This window comes from Peromyscus eremicus, chromosome 10, assembly GCF_949786415.1.
Source record: "Peromyscus eremicus chromosome 10, PerEre_H2_v1, whole genome shotgun sequence".
Taxonomy (NCBI): domain Eukaryota; kingdom Metazoa; phylum Chordata; class Mammalia; order Rodentia; family Cricetidae; genus Peromyscus; species Peromyscus eremicus.
Window position 1 is genome coordinate 35,888,837 of NC_081426.1, and position 13,891 is coordinate 35,902,727.

The window sequence follows — 13,891 nt, forward strand, 5'->3', positions numbered from 1 at the left end:
TGCCATGGAAAAAGTTAAGAAATCAAGCAGAGGGACCAGAAAGTACAGATAAAAACAGGAATGAAAAGTCTCTATTTAAAAATTCATTCTGACACTATCCTAGTCTACAAAAGAGGATATACAGAACCAGGAAATTTAGAAGCAAGTATCAACAGAGCTTTGGTCATGCTAAGTTTAAGTGGCTATTAAGGTTCTAGGTAGAGAGGCTGGAGAGAGGGATCAGCAACTAAGAACTTGTAGTTTTCTTATAGAGGACCTCAGTTCTGTTCCCAACACCCATATCAAACAATGCACAACTGCCAAGAACTCCAGATCCAGTGAATATGACATGCCTTTGACTTCTTCAGGCACATTCACATACACAGACACACACATGTGCACACAAATATTAATAATATTTTTAATTCAGGCATAATCATCAAATAGTGGTTGTATGTCAAACCTCTAGTCTAAAGGAGAATTCAGACTAGAGATAAAAAGCTGAGAGTCATTTACAAACCAAGTCAGAATGAAATGTCTTTTTCAGGGATCCTTGAGTGGCCTCCTTGGAGTACATGCTGGCCAAGTGATTCATGAGTCTGATCGTGATAGAGATGTTGCAGTTAATTCTCTTGGACATGTCACTGCCAAGTTAGATGTTCCACTGTTCCAAATAGCAAACTCAGAACCTGTGAGGAGAAATGTGAAAGGTGGTGTGTATTATCCTACCATGGAGATGTGTGACTTTCTAAAAGGCAAAAATTCAATTATCTGAAGGTGAAGTCCTGTTAGGATAAGTTATATTCTGTTTTAATCACAATCAACATTTGAACATAAGTAGCTTAAAGAAACAGCCAGTGTGTTGTACATTGAGGGTCAGCAGAGAGCTCAAATCACTGGAGTCATCTGGAGATCGGGCTAACCGATCAGCCACCATCTCAAAAGTGAAGGGTTTATGGGGGTCTTCTACAGCAAGTGAGTATTCCATCCCTTCTTCCTCTGGCAACCCATAAGGTACTCCCAAGTCACATGGGATTAAGGAGAATAATCCTATCATGCCCATTCCCATGCATTTCTGCCTCTTGCTCTTGTGGTTTTTTACAATACTTAGTATTCAGGATGGAGAAAACAGGGATAAATAATTATTGTTACATAATTCATAACACTCAGCAACAATCCTACCAATGAGCTTCTACTCTTCCATTTTGTACATGCAGAAATGGAAAGCACAGAGACAATCAGGGGCCATGGCAAAGGTCCCAAAATGTGTAGACACAAGAGCCAAGATGTCAGACCAGGCATGACTCCAAAGCCATTCTTATTCTTTCCACAACACCACACTGTCATTTATGACCACCTACTTTCCCTTTAAAATGAGCAGGCATTTCATCCTTGCCACAAACACACACCCAAATCAGAGAGTGGACACTTTGTTGGGATATTATGCTTGAATCAGAGAAGAGGAGTAAGTGCAGCAAATGTTAAATTGGCTCAATTGTCTTTGGCATCTTTTCTTCTGTGAGAGAAAAGAAGAAAAATAAAACAAGAGGAGAGAAGGGACCTCCGAGATTGCTGGGGAAGCTGGTGCTTATTTTTAAGGAGTCTGCAGAAATTGGGACATGTGTTAGCCTGCCCAGCCTGAATTTTATGTCTCATTGTGTTGACTCCATAACAACTACAAATCGGTTTTCACTTGACCATCCCTAGTTCTATTTGTAAAGACATGTATTAGAGAGACTAAAATATGATTATGTGATGTTTTTCCAAATAGCCAGAAGGGCAGTCATTTGTACTTCCTGTTATGGGCAGAGTACTTCCTAGTTTATGTTTCAAGTTATAAGTTGGGGCTTCCTTCATGCAAAACCTTGCACAAGATTATTTTTTGGGATAGAAAAGTAGATATATTTTCCCTGCTGCTTCAGGAATCTGACTTAAACTTTCTCTAAGTCAAGGCACTGGATTAAGTGTGTCATGTTTATTTGTCAAAGGCATTACCTTATTACATCTAATCTACATTCCTAATTTCAGCCTGAATCCTGAGAGACATCTGAATCATTGGGCCTGGAACTGCCCTGGTATCATCTGCTCTCTGAACAAAAGCTCCATTTTTCATGGCTCAGAGATGCTAAATTCTGAAACAAAAGCCCTAAATGACAGCAGATCCCTCTGCAGAAAGACAAGATATATAAACACTGAGTTATGAAGCCACAGAAACTTTTCCCAGACCCACAGCAGCCTTTTCAACATGATTCCTGCACAGATAAAGCAAAGGTAGAAACATGGATGGGCCTGATCTGAAACACTTAATCAGCTACATGGATTTATAAGCAGGCTAAGTCAGATTCTTCAAGTAGCATAAGCAATGTTTGTGTTCTAGCCTTTGTACAAGACTTTACACAAAGGAAGCCCCAACTAGTAAAGTTCCTCATTGAAATTTTCCACTATGACGTGTCCCTATCAGGTGTTTGAGCAAAGAGAAATAATTGCAGTGAGTGGCAACCTCAAAAGGTCTTTCCAGTTAGCAGTGCTCAGCTGAGGTCAAACCTAAACACTACAAGTAACTCATCCCATCTTTAAAAAGAAGACATTTTGGACTTCCAACATGGAGAAGCAGGAACCTATAATGGAGAAGTGACAGACTTGAGCTGTTCACCTTACTTTTAGCAACACTAGGCCCAAACTCCAGTTCTTCTTGTATGGTAAATACATCCAGCCTGAGAAAGGGCATCCAACTAATAGTTAGTTCCTAGTTGTGAAAGGTCAACACATGACCTTAGTCCTTAACTCTCTCTGCTAAGGTTTCTTAATCTAGAAGATTGGGTAGAAATATTTACTCCATGGACCTGGCTGAATCACAAGAGGAGACTGTTTCCATGAGACACCTCATATCTCTGATAGCCCAACAACAGGTAAATGTAACAGCTGTGTGCCCATGAGTCTACTTGCTTTACCAGGCATATGATCTCATAAATGGGCTTCTACCCAGACCCTTCATGTATCACAGCTGGCACCAGGCATATATTAGGCAGTCAGAAATTTGGTAAATGAACTAATCATTTCTATGATGCATAGAAATTGTCCAGGACAATCACTTTGTATATCTTTCCAGCTTTATCTCATTTCTAACTTAAAATCCTAAGAATCTTCTATACTTTATAATTCTGCACTAGATACCAGCTATAAAACTCTATCTGTGAAACAGACAGAAACTTTTTTAACAGTGAAAAGTATATAGAGGCCACAAATTCATAGACATTTAAAATAGATAAATAATATTATTTTTATTTATTCAAAAATAGGTCATTAAAATTCATATTTGTAAATTAAGTAACTGTTACATGAATAGTAAATAAATACCATTGACCCCCTCTACTCTTTCATCGATAGCTCCCCTACCTGAAGGTCACCTCTCTTACTCCCACTGATAGATTCGTGTTAAGGTAGCCTCCCAAGTGCATTTTCTATGTCAGAGGGACCTTCTCCAGATAGCCATAGAAGTCTCCTTCTATGTACCACACGTGATTCATTGTTGTGCATTCTTTGCATTCTACACAAATCACTCAGCTGGGACTCAAGTAGCAAACTACCTTCTCAATATCTCCAGATCAAGGAAGTCTGTGCCCTCCACTTGATGCCCACTGGCTCAGAATAGTCAAAAGATCACATTAGTACATGCTCTCTGGGGCTCTAAGAAGTAAGACGCAAAACTGACAAAAAGGCAGTGACTGATTGCCAATGCCTATCATGGAAACAGGTTATGAGAGTAGGAAATTGTCCTGGTTCTCTTTGAATGATGAGTACCCTCAAGCGGAATTCAAAGCAGTAAATAAAGTGTTAACATAGACTTACCATCATCTCCAAGCCTGAGATAGCCCTTATACATGTGCCCACACATACTCCCACAGACACATGCACACAGCACACACTCATACACACATACACATGCATACACACATATTCACAGTAGTCTCAGAAGTGGCTCATCCTATATTTTATACATTGAGAGTTATACATCCTTATTTTATACATTGAGAAGTTGAGATGGGAAACTCCTCTGTTAACAACCAAAGGACATTCCAATGAAACTAGAGGTCAAGAAAATAACTCAATCACTGTCACTGTCTCTTAGTCACCAAGTAGGAAACGAAAGAGGTGTGTGGTGGGGGAGGATGTCAAGAGGGCTCTGCAGTACACAGTTAATGGCAAAAGCTTGAGGGTTTAAAAGGGTATAAGTTTTTTGAGGTTTTTTTGTTTTGTTTTGTTTTCGTCAGAATAACATGGCAAGAATAGCAATTGGGATAGCAGGCCCTGAGAGCCTCTCACCTTACACACCAGTGTTCTAACAGATTTCCTCTTCATCCGGGCGCTGAGCACCATGGTCAGCCTCCCGTCCAAAATCTTCAAATGTGGGGAAAATACTTGGCTGATCCAGCAAGCTGTGTAAGCCATTGTGAGTTGTGCTAAGTGGGTGACCACAGTGACAGGGGGGCAGAGCTGGTTGGGGAGCCACCCTGAACTGCCTGCTGAGTGGACACTTGACACATTCAACCCAAATCCTGCTGCTTGCTCTCTGAGTGAGACGTTTGGTCTCCTGGTTTGAAAATGAAGTACTCACTCTCATGAGATCCTGGCTCTGCCCTCCCTGTAACTCGATACTCCCACATCTCCACCTTCAGATTCATTCCTGGCTTTGCCTGGTGCAACATCTTAGCTCTGAGAACTTGTGATTTGTACTAGATTTAAAATAAATTATTTCCTAAAGAATAAATAACTCTAAAGGAAAATAAAATCTCTGAAATGAAGTCACTTTTAAGTATTCTTCAATTCCTTTTTTTCCCCCCTCTGAAGAACCGAAGTTAGCCAAGATGCACACCAATAGATTAATTAAAATTAATAATGGTTCATGGCCCCAAGCACTGTCAAAAACTTTATAAACACCCATTTATTTAAGCTCCATGTCAGGCCCATGAGTTGGTTTTTAGTACCCTACCCAATTCTTACAGATGAGAACAAAAACTCAGAGAAGTAAGTGACACGTCCAGGGTTAAGTATAGCCAGACTGGAGTCAGGAAGTGAGACACCTGTGTATAAAATTTAAGGAGGCATTCACTCTCAGGATTGTGCAAGTACAGGGTTATCACCTAGGAGTGTGAATGCCCCCTTAAATTTTCCATAAGCTTCTCTTACCCCATTTTAGTCTGGTGCCACAGCAGTAGCAAAACTGAGCTTTACCTTGGTGCCAAAGCTCCAGCTCAATGCCACCTGTCCTCCTATAGGATCAAAAAAATCTACCCATGATGTCTTGCTCCAAAAGGTAAGCCTCTGCACAAGTATCTTTAATACCTAAGATTGTGGGTGAGCTGTTCCAGCCATCTGAGTCCAATAGAGAAACATGGAGCTGTTGTGTGTGCATATCTTCACACATGCCCACACACACCAGCACACATATAAACATACACATACCCCTCCTGCTATAAGGCACCAGCTGTCAATCATGTTAGATATCTCAGCACAATCTAATATACTAAAAGGAAAAATGTCATTGTATCTGCCCCAAATATAAAGCAAGAAAGTGCTAAAACTCTATCAATTTTAAAACTAAGTTATTGACCCCTTTGTTTGAGAAAAGAAAATATAGAGCCAACTTTACATAAATGTAGAAACCAGAACCAAAATCATGACAGAGTTGCATGACCAGTTTCCTAGCCCCAGCTCCACTCTGCCCTGGATTGAGCCGTAAAGGATCTAGACTCACCAGTGCAAAGTAAACTATGTTCCTCAGAGCAGTAGGCATGACTTCACTAAAGTTCAACATCATTTCTGTTGGGCAGAGAGGAGAGACCAGCTTAGGCCCCTAGTAAACAGCACACTTCCCCAACTTAAGGGAGCAGGGGGTGGTGTGTGGGAATTCCACAGAGCCTGAGTTTGTCAAAATTACTCCAATTATAAGACATATTACCCAAAATAGCTCTTTTCCCTCGCCATCCACAATTTCCCATTGTAATTTTCATTTTCATCCAAAGACCATTTAAACCAAAAAGAAAATGAGATACTTACTCAGAAAATGGGTATCATCCAGATGTTGGACAAGATGCCAGGCCTGTGTGTCCTGATGAGTTGAGTTGTGTATCAGACATCTGTTAGAAGCTGCTGAAGACAGTAAAGGGATGGGAAGATATCAAAAGAGGAACATGAGAAAAAGAAAGCTGTGGTATATACACATCTGGAGAAAGTCAAAGATTATTCTAGAAAACCTAAGAAAACAATCCCTTAAATTCTAATACATTTTGTTTCAGTCTAAGCAAACAAAATTATGGTCTTTCAGTCTAGGATGTGGCTGAGTAGTAGAATGCTTGAGAAATATTTGTGAGGCCATGGGTTTCATCCCTAGCATCAGAAAAACAGTGACAACAACATCATAAAGTAGAATGTGTGCACTCAAGAGTCAGATGCAAGCTGATCACATTGAATCAGCAGTCAAGAAGTAGACAGCAAACAGGAAGTAGGGCTAAGCTATGAAACCACAAGGTTTGCCCTCCAGTGATCCACTTTTCCCAACACGGCTCTACCTCCTTGATATTTGACAACTGTCCCAGTGTCACTAGCTAGAGACCAAGTGTTCAAACACAAGGTGAAGCTCCATCCTAAGTATTGTATTTTCTTCTTCTGCCATGTAGCAACAGAAAATGGTGGGATTCCCAAGGTACATAAAGTAACATTTCATCACTTTAATCCATAAAAACTCATTAGAGCATTAAGTTTCCGGACATCACCTGGGAACTGTGTAGAAAACCAGGTCCCTACTGGTCCCTACTCCAGACCAAATCAATCAGTCTGTATTTCAGCAGGGCCATGTCCAGCACAGCAAAAGCTAAAACTTGGCATTCCTAGAAGAGAAGAACAATGGCCAAGCAGACAGCAAGATTTACATGGACACTCTGGTTTTTTGTGTGTTTGGTTGGTTGGTTGGTTTTTTTGTCTTTTGTTTTTTTACAGTGAAAGGAAAACAACTTTATTTTATGGGTTGGTATGTTTAAAGGGCAGAGTGCGGTCAGTGTAAGTATCAGGTCTTATAAAGAGCTTTAGAGGTCGTAAAGGTCATAGAGCCATCTCCTGAACATATTTCCCCCAAAAGGCATCTACAAGTATTTTCTTCTGGCTATCAGAAGACAGGTGAATCTATAGAGACAAGTGAATACCAAGGGGAAGATTAACTGATTCACTGTCACCCTTGAAAACTTTACAAACACTCAATATAGCAACACACCAGGACTCCAAGGTGCACGTTAAAGTCTAAGACACACCATCATGACTCTAAAGCTAGGGACAGAAAGTAAAGAGACATTAAAAATAATAACCACACTACTGGCACCAAGGCAGAACTGACAGTATGCTTAGCTCATGCTGTGAGATTTTCTACAACTTCTCTGTTGATCTTTACAGCAACCTAAAAGATAATGATGCATCATCATCTCCATTTTACAAATGAGAAAAATGACCCTCAGGAAAGATCAGTAGCTCAACTATGACTCAGTAATAAATGGCAAAGTCAAGATGTTCAAAACCAAAGCCTTAGCTGCTAAATGACACTACCTGTATGTGTTCTTTGAAATGTTCTTAAGGTAAAGAATCTATGAACTCTGGAACTGCTTGGATTTAGGGATGTGCTTCTGGACATTGTGTACATCAACCCTCTAGAGACTCTCAAGAAAAAAACATAACTGTCTGTCTCTCCCAAGTTATAGGCCACAAGATAATTAATATACTATAACCTATTAAAAAATGTGAACAAAGAGAAAATTATTTCAACATATCAGTCCACTAGAAACTTGGGTATATAAATTCATTAAACAGTTATATCAGGGTTAGCACTATTAGAACTTAAGCTCATGAACACAAAGCCCTTGCCTCTACCTCAGATCCAATGAGACCAAAACATGAAAAATGTTCCTTGCATGTTATATGTTCTATTTGCAGTTAAGAATAACTGCACAAAACTCAAGTCCAAGTGGATCTAAGACCTCAACATAAACCCAGACACACTGAGCCTGAGTAAGTAGGAAATAACTTGAACATATTGGCATAGGAGACAACTTCCTGAACAAATCACCAATAGCCCAGACACTAAGATCAATAATTAACAAATGGGACCTCATGAAATAGAAAAGCTTCTGTAAGGCAAAGGATACTGTGAATAGTACCAAAAGGTAGCCCACAGAATAGGAAAAGAATTTCAGCAATTCCACATCCAATAGAGGGTTAATATTCAAAATATATAAAGAACTCAAGAAACTAGACATCAACAAACTAAATAATCCAATTTAAAAATGGATATAGATCTAAATAGAGAATTCTCAACAGAGGAATCTCAAATGGCCAAGAGACACTTAAAGAAATGCTCAACATCCTTAGCCATCAGGGAAATGCAAATCAAAAGGACTCTGAGATTCCATGTTACACCTGTCAAAATAACTAAGATCAAAAACACAAGTGACAGCTCATCCTGAAGAAGATGTGGAGTAAGGGGAACACTTGTCCATTGCTGGTAGGAATGCAAACTTTGGAAATCAATATGGCAGGTTCTCAGAAATTTGGGAATTGATCTTCCTCAAGACCCAGCTATATCATTCCTGGGCATGTATCCAAAGGATGCTCTATCCTATCACAAAAATAATTGTTCAACTATGTTCATAGCAGGTTTTTTCACAATAGCCAGAAACGAGAAACAACCTAGATGTCCCTAACCGAGGAATGGATAAAGAAAATTTGTACAATTACACAATGAAGTATTACTCAGCTATTAAAAACAATGACATCATGAAATTTGCAGGCAAATGGATGGAACTAGAAAACATTGTCCTGAGTGAGGTAACTCAGGTCCAGAAAAAACAAACATGGTATTTATAGGTGGATATTAGCTGTAAAGTAAAAGATAATCATGTTATGGTCCACAAGCCTAGAGAGGCTAAAGTAACAAGGAAGGCTTAAGAGGGAGACAAGGATCTCCCTGGGAAAGGGAAATAGAATAGATTTTCCTGGTGGACTGGGAATGGGTGGGTTTGGGATCAGGAGATATCAATTTGGGGGAGGGTGAAACAACTGGAATTGGGGAGTATTTCAGGGGTGAAGTGGCAGCTTAGTACAATGGAAACTCCATGGAATCTACTAGAGTAACCCTAGCAAAGACTCCTAGTAATGGGGAACACAAGACCTGAACCAGCCATCTTCTGTAACCATGCAAGGCCTCAAGAGGAAGGATTGGGACACCAACTCAGCCATAAAACCTTCAACCTACAGTTTTTCCTGTCTGAAGAGTGTTCTGGGACCTGGAACCTAGCAGAATCATAATCAAAGGGACCAGGGAGACTTCATCCAGCAACTGATGGGAGCAAATACAGAATCCCACAACCAAACATTAGGCAGAGCTCAGGAAGTCCTGTAAGGGGGGATTAAGAGGAAAAATCAGAGGAACCAGAGGGGTCAGGGACACAAAGAGAACACAGCTCAGAGAATCAATTGGTCAGGACTCTTGGGGGTTTGTAGAGATCAGGGAGCTTGTAGGGGTCTGACCTAGGTCCTCTGCATATATGTTATGGCTGAGTAGCTTGGTGTTCTTGTGAGATTCTTAACAGTAGGGACAGGGTCTGTCTCTGACTCCTTTGCCTGCTTGTGGGACCCTTTTCCTCCTACTGGGTTGCCTAGTCCAGCCTTGATGTAATGACATGTACCTGGTCTTACTGTAGCATATTAGGCTGTGTTTGGTTGATATCCCTGGGAGGCCTGCCCTTTTCTGAGGTAAGATGGAGGGAGCATGGAACTGGAGGAGAGGGAAATAGAGGGAGAGCCTGGGAGGGGGTAAGGGAGGGGAAACTGTGATTGTGATTTAATATATGCAATAATCATGATAATAATAGTGATAATGATGACAATAATTATGATAGTAATAATAATAGTAAAAAGAATAAGTTCCTGTTTGTCCTATGTTTGTTTGACCCATCTACACTGGATGTGCTTGATCACATGTGGGTGGGAGGTATGCAGACAGGAAATAGGCCAGGACATACACTTGCCCCTGATTGGATATAAGCAGGAAGTACATCAGGATATATGCTTGCTCCTGATTGGACCTGGTGTGAAATGTGATGGCCTCATGGTTTTGCCTTTTTTTTTTTTATTTTGCAATACAATTCAGTTCTACATATCAGCCACAGATTCCCTTGTTCTCCCCCCTCCCGCCCCCCTCACCTTCCCCCCAGCCCGCCCCCCATTCCCATCTCCTCCAGGACAAAGCCTTCCCCACAGACTGAGATCAACCTGGTAGACTCAGTCCAGGTAGGTCCAGTCCCCTCCTCCCAGGCCGAGCCAAGTGATCCTGCATAGGCCCCAGGTTTCAAACAGCCAACTCATGCAATGAGCACAGGACCCGGTCCCACTGCCTGGATGCCTCCCAAGCAGATCAGGCCAAACAACTGTCTCACCCACTCAGAGAGCCTGATCCAGTTGGGGACCCCTCAGCCATTGGTTCATAGTTCATGTGTTTCCGTTCGCTTGGCTATTTGTCCCTGTGCTTTATCCAACCTTGGTCTCAACAATTCTCACTCATATAAACCCTCCTCATTCTCACTAATTGGACTCCCAGAGATCCACCCGGGGCCTAGTCATGGATCTCTGCATCCAGATCCCTCAGTAGTTGGATGAGGTTTCTAGCACGACAATTAGGGTGTTTGGCCATCCCATCACCAGAGTAGGTCAGTTCGGGCTGTCTCTCGACCATTGCCAGCAGTCTGTTGTGGGGGTATCTTTGTGGATTTCTGTGGGCCTCTCTAGCACTTTGCTTCTTCCTATTCTCATGTGGTCTTCATTTACCATGGTCTCCTATTCCTTGCTCTCCCTCTCTGTTGTTGATCCAGCTGGGGTCTCCCGCTCCCCCAAGCTCTCTTTCCCTCGACCCTCGCCCTTCACTACCCCCACTCATGTCCAGGCTGTTCCCAAGTGGATCAAGGACCTCAACATAAATCCAGCTACTCTGAACCTGTTAGAAGAGAAAGTAGGAAGTAGTCTTGAACGCATTGGCATAGGAGACCACTTCCTAAATAGAACACTAGTAGCACAGACACTGAGAGAAACAATCAATCAATGGGACCTCTTGAAACTGAGAAGCTTTTGTAGAGCAAAGGATACGGTCAACAAGGCAAAGCGACAGCCTACAGAATGGGAAAAGATCTTCACCAACCCCATATCTGACAGAGGACTGATATCCAGAATATATAAGGAACTCAAGAAATTAGACATCAAAATGCCCAACAGTCCAATTAAGAAATGGGCTATAGAACTAAACAGAGAATTCTCAACAGAGGAAACTCAAATGGCTGAAAGACATTTAAGGAATTGCTCAACATCCCTAATCATCAGGGAAATGCAAATCAAAACGACTCTGAGATACCACCTTACGCTTGTCAGAATGGCTAAGATCAAAAACACTGAAGACACCTTATGCTGGAGAGGATGTGGAGCTAGGGGAACTCTCCTCCACTGCTGGTGGGAATGCAAGCTTATACAACCACTTTGGAAATCAATATGGCGCTTTCTTAGAAAATTGGGAATCCATTTCCCCCAAGATCCAGCTATACCACTCTTGGGCATATACCCAAGGTTTTGCCTTTTTAAGCCCCTGTAAAACGCATTTCCTGTGAATTGCAAAGTGGTCCTAGCCAGAGCCCATCCTCTTGGTCAGTATTTAATTAAGCTTGCTTCAAATTTGGCTTAAGATTGTGGTAATGGTTTATTCTTGACCAGTGAGGTTAACAGAACAATGTCTTAAATACAAACCCAAACACACAAGTAGCAAACACAAACTATACATGTGGGATTGCACAAAAGACTGTACATTCTGTTCTTTAAGTCACATTCAGCACTGTCTAAGAAGCCAAGGATCCTGTGAAGTTCATTAGGCAGCAACCTAACTGAATCAATGAGCTTCAGGTTCGGTGAGAGTGAGAGATTTGTCTCAAATATAAATAAATAAAAATGGAATGTGATCAAGGAAAGAATACCAACGTCAACCTCTATCCTCTACTTCCACATCCATGTCTACACTAGTACACATGCATGTGTATACACAGATGCACACACCCATCCAGACTAACAAGTGTCTACACCATACAATTAATAAGATAAAATAAAAGGCTAACATGTAACTCAGCATAGTGCTAGATACACAGAAGGGTCTAAAGACGCCTTTGGTCTTGATAGAAGTAATGATGCTGACTACCAGTGGTCCTGCCTGTTGGAAGTGGGGACACAGAAAGTTCTGGCTCTAAGCCTCTTGACTAAGGCACAGGCAGAAAGATGGCACAATGGAGCAAATGTTTATGTTACCCTAAAACTCCTATGTTGAAGACCTAACATCAATGTGACTATATTTAGAGCTGAGATCTTTACTTGATCATAAAGGTACAGCCTAAGTGATCAGGGTAAGTTTCCTTATTAGAAGAATCACCAATTGAACATTCATTCATTCCCCTCTCTCCCTCCCTCCCTTCCCCTCCCCAATTCCACTCTTCCCCTCTCCTCACAGTAAGAGCATACAGCAGTCAAAAAGCCACAAGGAAGCCCTTACCAGGAATCAAATTGGCACCTCCAAATTGTGAAAAATATGTCATGCTCCTCTTCTTTAGTGGGTTTTGTGTCATCCCAGGCTGACTAAATACAAAGCAACCCAAGGCATAGAACCCAACAAAGAGAACACAGAGTGTCACCTCCCTCCATCACCCATCCCTCTCATATAGAACAAAAAGGGGAGTGTGCTATAGAGCAGTAGAATAAAGCCTGGGTGCTTCCCTCATGGAAGCCAAACCCCACCTTTATGGGCTTCAAGACATCCTCTCCATACGCATGGTCTACTGAGGTTTAATATAAAAGTACAAAGGACAGATTCTGATTGGCCAGAGATCAAAACCAAAAGCAAGGCATTTGCCAGTTCTGATCTTTGCTTAGTCTGAGAATTCTTTCCTGCCTCCCCTAAGAGAAACTTCCTTTTTGTCTTTTGTGTCCTAGCCACACCCTAGTGGAACTTCAGCTAGTGTAATTTTATTCATTTTTGTCAAAGCTGCAAATGTCAGGGTAGAAGCCCATGCTTATAAGAAATGTGCCCTCTTTTCATAGAATTCAATGTAATTTCTACTCTGAACCCATATTCACATCAGGAGGCTCATATAGAAATCTCAGTCCCTCTCCTCCAGGTATCTTAGGTACAGCTTAGGCTTGACCATAAACCCAAAGCTTGGTAAGGCTGGAAGCTGCAAGTCAACTAGCCTTCGACTGTCACCTGACACACCCCTTCTGTTGGCATGCCCAGCACCTAGAATGAATAGGCGGTCCCTGCAGGTCTCTTCTGATTCTATTGTGTGTCCCAAAAGGTGATGTACGTACAGGACCCTAGCTCCAGTTCACTTCAGAATCACCCCAGATCCATCTACCCAGGTATTCCATGTAGACGTTTCTGCTTGACTCATGAAGCTTTTGCCAGACATGTTCTCCCAGCCCATCTCTGTGCATACACATGGTTCAGCAGCTCTTACTTCTCCAGCTAAAGCATTGCAAGCCAAGGCCAGATTCCCTGGCCTAGGGAGGTGAGTGCTCCCAGAGTGCTCACATGGCTAATCACTTAAAACTGAGTCTTCATTGTATCATCGGTGGCCCCTGAACATCTGGTTCAGACATCCCCCCTCCTCCCTCCAGCACAGTCTGAAACGTTCTACCAAATGTTTCAAGAGGGGAAAAAAAATACAACCTAAGTGGTGTTGCAGCTGGCCAGTGATCCAACTCTGTGGACAGACACCCAAGGACAATTCCACATGCAGCAGGGATCTGATTTCAGTGTGTTTGATTCCATGATTCAAAGCTAAACCCC

The 13,891-nt window shown here is 41.7% G+C and overlaps 1 protein-coding gene across 4 annotated transcripts in view; it reads right to left on the reverse strand.

Annotated features, from left to right (window-relative positions):
* Positions 1-404: 404 nt before the first annotated feature.
* Positions 405-13,891, reverse strand: part of Rab28 (RAB28, member RAS oncogene family) — a 186,147-nt gene continuing 172,660 nt past the window's right edge. The window contains exons 10-12 of one of the 4 annotated variants that reach the window (XR_009381859.1): positions 6,037-6,129; positions 5,735-5,799; positions 408-668 (exon numbers count right to left, since the gene is read on the reverse strand). The gene's annotated coding sequence lies outside the window, so the exon portion shown is untranslated. Of the gene's footprint in view, positions 669-5,734; positions 5,800-6,036; positions 6,130-13,891 lie in introns of all 4 variants that reach the window. The other 3 variants (XR_009381865.1, XR_009381860.1, XR_009381858.1) reach the window with 3 other exon arrangements.